General features: G+C 41.6%; 1 non-coding gene across 1 annotated transcript; it reads left to right on the top strand.

The window, feature by feature from the left end:
* Nucleotides 1-3,027: 3,027 nt before the first annotated feature.
* LOC120250760 lies at nucleotides 3,028-3,134 on the top strand. Its single transcript, XR_005533099.1, has one exon. It is a non-coding gene; the product is annotated as a small nucleolar RNA R71 (small nucleolar RNA).
* Nucleotides 3,135-9,994: the final 6,860 nt, after the last annotated feature.

Genomic DNA, 9,994 nt, shown 5'->3' with positions numbered 1-9,994 from the left:
AGGACTTCCCAAATATGCATATGACATTATGTCATGAAAATTGGCACAACACAAGATTCTCAATCTAATAAAAACTAGGATTTGCGAATAAAAGAGGATAAGAAGGGTTACTGATAAAATAGATGATAGTATTCCAAAAATCGGCATGAAATGTAAAAAAAAATCCTACAAAACAACAATAAAGAGCCGAGAACTTGATCAGGACTGGTTTTCGGGTGATTGGAGATGAAGAAAAAGAGAATCCACAAAGATTTTTAAAGAAAAACTCGCGTCTCTTGGAATTCTGCGCATCCACATGGGCGTGCGGAAATTACACACAGCTGTGTACCCCCTCAGGAAAGCTTCACAGGGTCAGGTGCACGCCCCTTTGTGCTCTCAGGAAAACACTCACTACCTCTGAACATAAATACACGGGCGTGTAAGAAATACCCATGCCCGTGCGCTCGACCCACAGGGGCAGCTGCACACTCCTGTGGCTACTCTGGACATCTGAGAAAACTTGCTAAGTGTTCGAACGCCCGTGTGGAAATTCCACACGGGCGTGGACATTCACAAGCCTAACTCACAGGGGCAAGCGCATGCCCCTGTGACTTCTCGGGATGAAGAGAGCTCCTTTGTAGAGATTCACACGGGCTTGCGGAAATTACCCACGCCCTTGCGATCTTCACAAAGTCACCCACAGGGGTAAGTCCACACCCCTGTGCCTTCTCTGGATGAGCTCACAAGACAAAACCACGGGCGTGTGTTAATTCCACACGCCCGTGTGTTTTCTCTGGATGCCTTAGAAAATTCTGCAGGCTCTGCAAAAATTTTTCTGAACATGTTTACACACTCAGAGCCTGCCCCAATATGCAATTTATACCAGTGAAAAACATGAGAAATAGCTCAAATGACCAAACCTTTGCCAAATTCACATAAAAACGCACGATGAACTTGAAAACCCACGATAAAAATACAGTAGAAATATAAACCATCAAGACACCAACACTCAACAATTTATTCAAGCAGCACTAAACTACCAAATTAAGAAAACAATAAACACTCGGGTTGCCTCACAAGAAGCGCTTGTTTAATGTCACTTAGCTTGACGTACCTTGTCTTACCTCATGGGGGCTCATAGATGAAAGTTTTCCTCTTACCCATGGCTTGGAAACATGATGAGCAAAATCTCTTGTGGGTAGAGATTGAATTATCGGGCTCGGGACTGCCTAGTAATGATTTACCCAATTTGTTCAGTTCACGCACGTCTCCAATAGCCTTTGAGCATTTCCGGTGGTGTCTCCTAGCCCTCTTCAATTTTCAGAGCACCTTCTTCAAGATCGCCGGGGTAGATGGTACTTCTTCCGTTGAACCAAGCATTATGATTTCTTCATTGTCCTTCTCTCGGTTGAACAAGCCTTCGTATGGATCTGGATTGAAAATTTCCTGTATGTATTCATCATCAATCTCATTAGTAGCGTCTAGAAAATACAAAGTATCATCGAAATAAAGAGAATGCCGCATGGCTTCAGCAAGGCGGTATGTGAGCTTGTCATCTCCAACTCTCAAAGATAGCTTTCCGCCGTCCATGTCAATCAATGCCTTGGAAGACCTTAAAAACAGCCTCCCAAGTATCAAGGGTACATCTGTATCCTCATCGACATCTAGCACTACAAAGTCAACCGGAAAAATGTACTTGTCCACCTTGACAAGCACGTCCTCGATGATGCCTCTCGGATGTCTCACCGTTTGGTCCACTAGTTGCAAAGTCATCCGAGTAGGTCTAGGTTTACCCAAGCCTAGCTTTTGAAAGAAGGTGTATGGCATGACGTTGATGCTAGGCCCTGAATCCGTCAATACCATTTCTTCACCTAGATTACCGATATTATATGTAATAATGAAGCTTCCTGGGTCTTTCTTCTTGTTAGGCATATTCTTTTGCAAGACCACCGAGCAAGACGCATATAAGATCCCTGAAGCACTCTCCTCCAACTTCCTCTTGTTGGTCAACAAGTCCTTAAAGAATTTGGCATACTTAGGCATTTGGGCCAATGCCTCAACAAAAGGAATATTGATGTGGAGTTGCTTGAACAAACTCAGGAACTTCTTATACTGTTCATCCCCTTGGTCATTCTGCAATCTAAAGGGATAAAGGATCCTTGGCATGATAGGTGGAGGTGCCACCTCCTTCTCTTTACTTGTTCCGTCTTCAACCTCTATAACCTCGGGTGCATGTTCATTTGGCTTCTCACTCGGAAGCCTACCATCGACCTCATGACCACTTCTCAAAGTAATCGCCTTCACATGCTCTCTAGGGTTGGTCTCGGTATTGCTCGGCAAACTTCCATGTGGCCTTTTCGATAAGGACTTCGCAATCTGCCACACTTGATTTTCAAGATTATGTAAGGAGGCGGTATGGTTGCGAAGTGTAGCCTCAACTGATTCAAACCTTGTATTTGACGAATGCACAAACCTAGTTAAGGCCTTCTCCAAATCGGTCATTCGGTTCTCCAAACCTGAAACTTTGTTTTCCACATTTGGGCCTTGTTGTTGGAAACCTGGTGGCCCCATGGCCTTTTTTGGACCTTGGTTGCTCCACGAGAAATTGGGATGATTCTTCCAACCAGTATTGTAGGTGTTGCTGTATGGGTTGCCTTGAGTCCTCATGCTATTACCTACAAAATCGACGTTCTCAACCAAAGATGCATCACCAATAGATATCGGGCAATCAAAGGGAGCATGTCCTCCACCATAATCGGTGCAAGTAATCATGGCCACTACTCTGTTCGAAGTTAGAAGATCTAACTTCTTACTCAATGATTCCACTTGAGCCGCCAACGAAGTCACTGCATCTATCTCATGGACACCGGCCACATTTTTCTTCTCCCTGGCATACCATTGGTAGCTGTTTAACCATATTTCTTCAATTAATTAACGGGCCTCACCAGGGTCTTGCTACCTAAGGTACCTCCTGCTGCCGCATCGAAGAGTTGCCTTGTACTCGGATTCAGACCGTTGTAAAAGGTCTGAACAATCATCCACTCCGGGAATCCGTGTTGCGGGCACTGTCTCAGGAGCTCCTTGAACCTTTCCAACATCTCAAATAGAGACTCCAATTCCAATTGTACAAAGGATGAGATCTCATTCCTAAGTTTTGCAGATTTTCTGGGAAGGAAATAACGGCCAATTAAAGCTTCTACCATCTCCTCCCATGTGGTAATTGATGCTCTAGGTAATGAGTGTAGCCATTGCTTTGCTCTCCCTTTCAAGGAAAATGGGAAGGCCCTCAACTTGATGGCATCATCCGTTACCCCATTTATCTTCTGCATATCACACACGTCGAGAAAGTTCTCTATATGACTATTTGGATCCTCATCGGGCAAACCATTATACTGCGCGGATTGCTGCAACATATGGATGAATGCCGGCTTCAGCTCGAAGTTTTGAGCTGTAATCGGGGGACGCACAATGCTCGATTGTGTCCCCAATACTAAAGGTCTGGTATAATCGGATAATATCCGCTGCTGCTTATTCTGTTCTGCCATGTTTTTAGATTCTTCTACTTCTAAATCAGCTAGATTAGACAGTTCTTGCACATGTTTTTTCCCTTTTCTTCTAAGTGTACGTTCAAGCTCAGGATCTCCTTCAATCAGTATGGAGGGGTTCCCTCGGGTCATAACCTGGAGCTGCACCAAAGAAAGGAAACAAAATCAGAATGATGATAGAATAAGAAAATATGAAATAGAATGAATAAATGAATAGCTAAGAAAAACAAAGTGCAAAGTATCTCTAAACGCCTACTCCCCGGCAACGGTGCCAAAAACTTGATACTTCCGTATATGCGTGTACACCGTAATTGCACGGGTGTCGAAGTAATAATCCCAGATGAGTTGGTATGATATCCACAGAAAGTAGGGAATAAAGACAATTAAATTGTTTCTTAACTAATGTAGAAGATGAATAGTGATATGTGTGACAGGATTCAATTCTCAAGAGTAAAAATAACAAGAAAGAGAGCACAAGTAAAGAAGAAGGTAAGGCAATCGATAAAGATGGGGTACCTGGATATTGTTCCGCCTAGCACAATCGTTTCAAGTGCAAGAAACCTCCATTATGCTTCCTAATTAATGCAATAGTGAGTCATGGAAATTCTTAGTTGCATAGCCCCAAATATAAGGTCAACCATGCCTAACTCTATACAGGTCCCGGAGGAGAAATCAAACAATCTCAACACCTCTCACTCGTATAGAATTGCAATGAGCTCTAGGGATTCCAAATGATAAACCCTATTCCTATGTATAGACCTAATCCTTTGGTCTAGGTGAAAGATCCCTAGCCACAATTGAGTCCTAGATGTTAAAATCACTTCAACGCTTCACTCCGTTGCACTCGCAACTAAGCCCTAGCGGAAGGTCATCCCTTAGCCCATTACTCTACTATAGCCGCAAAGAACTCTTGGAACGTGGAGGTAGGATAGATCACACCGGAGGAGAAAGGGGACGCTCCGCTATTTCTCGACTAACCCTCTCAACCCTCTCCAATCTAGCTTTGTCTAACTCTCATGGTGTGTCACTCACTCACAAGAGTTACCAAGAAGAACTCTCAACCCTAGTATCACTCTAGAGGAATATTCATACAAACAAGCATACGAGATTGGAACTCACAATAAACATCAATTAATTGAAAGCATAATAAAGAGATTCAATGAAACAAATACATCCTAGGGTTCACAAATACCTAAGTACCCACTAGGGGTTTAGCTCTCTATGGAGCTAAATACAATCAATGAAATCGAATGTAAAAACAAAGCATCCATAGAAACCCCCTCATTAGTCATGGTGATGGTCTTGTGGAGAGTCCTCTACTCATCGCAATGGTCCCTTTGTTCTTCCTAGGATACACCTGGCCGGATCATCGCCGACGAAAGCCCTAGCCAATACCTCTGAAAATCCTAGCCGCAACCCTCTCTCAAGTTAGGGAAAAGATGGAGAAAAAAATACTGAAATCGGGAATGAAATCAGGTTTTAAAGGGCAGGAATCGGGGATCCACACGCCCGTGTGAGTGCCCCTGTTGATTTTTCACATGGGCGTGTGGAATTTCTACACGGCTGTGTGGATTCTCTGTTTTCTTGTTTTCTCAGCCGGCTAAGAATAATGCTGGTATAGTATTCTTTCTACAGTACTCTATTACAGTACCGGCCCAAAATACTCTCCAATCCATGCTTTCATCGAGCTAACACAAATGGGCACACGTTTACGTCGTGGATCGCTTTGCTTCTTCAGTAACGGATATGTTGGTGGAGATTTTGTTCTATATTCACAAGTCGGAATGCTTGAATGTGAGTGCCCTGGTGCCCCTCCAAGTAGTTATACTAACTTGAATACGAGGTGGTTGGCACACATTCCCGCATCTCGAACCCGACCTATGTCTTCGCGTTTGAACCTTAGCAAGATTTCCTCCAAATTGGTGCATTTATGACCCACATTGGCTTCTTACTTTCATATTCAGCCTCACAACCCAAACTGCATGAAAGTAACATAAATACACACATATTAGAGTTAAAATCCGAGAAAAGTAATGCTCAACACAAGGAAAGAACACTTCATATTCTTATCGCACAAGCACTTATCACCCACCCTAGGACTATTGTTTCAAGTACGAGATTCCTCATTATTCCTCCTAACTAATGTCTAATAAGTCATGGAAATTCTAAGCCACACGGTCCGAAACCTAAGGTCAACCATGACTGACCCTCACACTATGCCCCGACGGAAAGAGAAACTCTTGACATATCACACTGTGTGGGATTGCATGAAGATTTGGGGACTTCAAGTGATAAATACTATTCCCTAATATAGATCTAACCCTTTGGTCCAGGCGAAAGACCCCTAGTCACAATTAAGCCTCAGCACTAAGGATTACTTCAATGCTTCACTTTGTTGCTTGCGCAACTAAGCCCTAGGGCAGTTTGTCTCTTAGCGCTTCAATCTATTATGACCACAAAAAACTCTTGGAAAGTGGAGGTAGGATAAATCATATTGGAAGGGAAAGAGGATGTTTTGCTACCTCTCTTCTCACCCTCTCGACCTTCTCTAACCTTGCCTTGTCTAATCCTCATGTGTGTTACTCATCCACAAGGATTACCAAGATAGATTCTCAACCCTAGTGTCACTCTTAAGAGAAAATAAATGTAATAAACATTCAAGGTTGGAAATCAATTAAAACATCAATTAAAGAAGCAAAAAAAGAGTTAAAGAAATAAAATCATCCTAGGGTTTACAAGTCCAAGCACCCACTAGGGGGTTTAGCTCTCCATGGAGCAAGATACAATGATCAATGAATTCAAAAGTGAAAGCATGCTATCCATAGATAAAATCCCTTTATAATCTATATTTATGGTCTTATGGAGTTGCCTCATTTTCTCCAAGGGTCCCCTCACCAAGCCTTGGGCACACCTCACCGAATCGATGCGGACGGAAGCTCCCCCAATAGCTCTCTTATGAAGGAACACAATGTCAATGGTCATAGAACCACTCCCAAGACCTAGCCAAAACCTAGCCATGAGTATCTCCAAAGATAGGGAAAATATGAGAAAAGGATCAAAAGAGAATCCCCAAAAAGGCCTCAAATTGCGGTATATATTGGAGGTGGAATCAGGCATCTACATGGGCGTGTCGAATTTCCACATGGCTATGTGGATTTGCAGACTTGAGTTTTTCTGTGTGCTATGAACAATAATCATTACAGTGATTTGCTATAATAAACTGCTGTAGTACTTACCAGAATGCTCGTGAATCCACTCTTTTTATTGACGCCACATGAATGGGCACAGATCCATGCGGTACATCGCTTCGCGTTTTTAATGAAACCACATCTATAAAGCTCTTACTAATGTTACACAAGTCAGAACACATGAGTGTGACTGTCTTTGTGCACTTCCACTTTGTGTATTCGCATGAGCACAGTGGAGGTTGGCACACACTCACATGTCATTGAGCACAACTTGTGTCTTCACGTTTGTTCGATCTAAGGATTTCATCACAATCACGTCCATGATCTACTTTTGCTTCATTTCTTCCACAATTGTCTCCACAACCCTAAATGCACAAAAGAATACAAATACATATGCATAAGCGATAAAAGTAATGCTCAATATAAGAAAATAATACTTTGTATTACTAATGCACAAGCACTTACCAGGAGTATTGTTTAAATTTCCCATCTTCACACATGTTTTTTATTGTTATACTTCTTTAGTGTGCTTGTAATGTACATCTTATGTGTGGGAAGAGTTCACATTACACATGTTGTATAATCATGCTGACAACGCCCTTTTGCGCATGTACCATAAGTGCACGGTTTTGTCGAAGTAATAATATCTTGGTGAGTGGATAGTCATATCCATAGGGAATAGTGATTAGAAACACAAGAATTGCTATTTAACTAAAATGAAAATGAATCGATAATGGTGTGAACAAAATCAATGAAAACAAAAATAAGGAAAGAAGAAGGAAGAGAGACTCTATAAAAACGAATGAGTGGAAAGGCAATCGATAGAAAGTGGGGACACTGATAAGTATTTATCCACTAAGAATATGAAGTATTCTTTTCTTATGATAAGCATTAACTTTATCAGATTTTATCGCTAATGCATGTGTTTTAGTGTTCTTTCGTGCATATAGGGTTGTAGAGCCAAATAGAGAAGAAAGAAGCCAAAGTAGATTGCGATGTATTATGTTGATAAAATCTTGAAGTGAACACACGAGAAGTCACAAGTTGTGATAAAAGATACATGAATATATGCCAACCTCCATGCGATCAAGCAATTACATAGTTTAGAGGGGCACAAAGGCAGTCACATTTGCATATTCCGACTTGTGCAATGTTAGCAAGATCTTCACCAATATAGTATTTTATTGGAAAAACGATGTGATCTACGTTATAGACCTGTACCCGTTTATGTTGCCTCGATGAAAAGTTTGCATTCAGGAGTATTTTGGTGGAGTACTGTAACAATTTACCATAGTAGTTACTGTTCACAGCCCGCAGAAAATAAGACTTCCAGAAATGCATAACTCTGTGTTGATTCCCGATTCCAGCCCTTTATAAAGCCGTGCCTTGTACCGATTTGGGGATTCATCTTTAATCCTTCTCTCCATATTTTCTCCAACTTTTGGGAGGCCTGTGGCTAGGATTTAGAGGGGCTTTGGTAAGGGTTTTGGAGTGGTTTTACGGCTTCAACACCACATTTCTCTTGGAAGATAGTTATTAGGGGAGCTTTCGTAGGCACCGATCCGGCAAGGTGTGGCCTAGGCTTGACAAGGGGACCTTTAGAGAAGACGAGGCTACTCCATAAAACCAGTGACATGAATACCAAGGAGGTTTTCTTATGGATTACATCTTGCTCTATGGAGAGCTAAACCCTTAGTGGGTACTTGTGCTTGTAAACCCTAGTATGTTATTGTTTCATTGACCTTTTATTATGTTTTCCTTAATTGATGTCTTTAATTGAGTTCCAATCTTGAATGCTTGTTGAATGATTTCTCCCTTAGAGCAACATTAGGGTTGAGAGTCCATTTTGGTAGCCATTATGGATGAGTGACACGACATGAGGGTTAGACATTGCTAGATTGGAGAGGGTTGAGAGGGTGAGTCGAGAGGTAGCAGAGTATCCCCTTTCTCCTTCGGTGTGATATATCCTACCTCCATGTTCCTAGAGTTCTTTGTGGTCATAATCGAGTAAAATTCTAAGATAGGAACTCTGCTGTGGCTTAGTTGCATGAGCAATAGAGTGAAACGTTGAAGTAATCCATAGTATATGGTGCTTAATTGTAACTACGGGTCTTTCGCCTGGACCAAAGGGTTAGATCTACATATAGGAATAGGGTTCATCACTTGGAATCCCTAGAGCTTCTTGCAACTGTATACAATGTGAGCTATTAAGACTGAGCGATTTCTTTGGCAGGGAATAGTATGGAGTTAGTCACGATTGGCCTTAGGTTTGTGATCATATATTTTAGGATTTCCATGACTCATTAAGCATCAGTTAGGAGACATAATATTTGGTCTTGCACTTGAATCAATAACCCTAGGGGGAGCAATGTCCGAGTGCCACACTTTCTATCGATTGCCTTTCCTCTCATTTTATCGTGCCTCTCTTTCTTATTGTCTTTAGTTTTGTTCAAATTGATTTTATCCATGTTATTATTGTTTCATCTTCACTTAGTTAAGTAGAAATCATTGTGTTTCTATTCACTATTCCCTGTAGATATGATAACCCACTCACCTGGGATTTATTACTTTGACAAACCCCGCATATGCGGGTCACATGCAAGGAGTGTTACCAAGTTTTGGCGCCGTTGCCGGGGAATTGGCATTTTGGACACACTTTGCACTTTGCTATTTAGTTATTCATCATTTATTCTATTTCACCTTTTCCTATTCTATCATTATTATGATTTGTTTTTCTTTCTTTTGTAGCAGCTCCAGGTTATGACTTGAGGGAACCCTTCGACATTGGTTGAAGGAGATCTTGAACTTGAACGGGCACTTCGTAGAAAGGGTAAAGAACCTGTGCAAGAATAGAATCATTCAGCTGAAATAGAGGGTGAAGGATCTAAAAACAGGCTGAACAAGAGGGCCAACGAAGAACTCTTTTAAATTTTATTAGACCTACTATTCATGGGGCACAATAGAGCATTGTGAGGCCACCAGTAGTAGCCTAGAATTTTGAGTTAAAGCCGGCCTTTATTCAGTTGGTTTAACAGTCTACACAATTTAATGGTTTAGCCGATGAAGACCTAAATAATCATATTGAGGACTTCCTTGAAATGTGCGACATGTTGAAGATCAATGGGGTTTCTGATGATGCAATTCTATTGAGGGATTTCCGATTCTCTTTGAAAGAAAGGTCCAAACAGTAGCTTCATTCATTTCCAAGAGCTTCCATCACAACATAGAACGAAATGGTCGAAGCTTTCCTTGCATGGTACTTCCCTCCGTGAAAATTGGCAA

This window comes from Dioscorea cayenensis, chromosome 19, assembly GCF_009730915.1.
Source record: "Dioscorea cayenensis subsp. rotundata cultivar TDr96_F1 chromosome 19, TDr96_F1_v2_PseudoChromosome.rev07_lg8_w22 25.fasta, whole genome shotgun sequence".
Lineage (NCBI taxonomy): Eukaryota > Viridiplantae > Streptophyta > Magnoliopsida > Dioscoreales > Dioscoreaceae > Dioscorea > Dioscorea cayenensis.
This window is presented reverse-complemented; position numbering and strand designations above follow the sequence as displayed.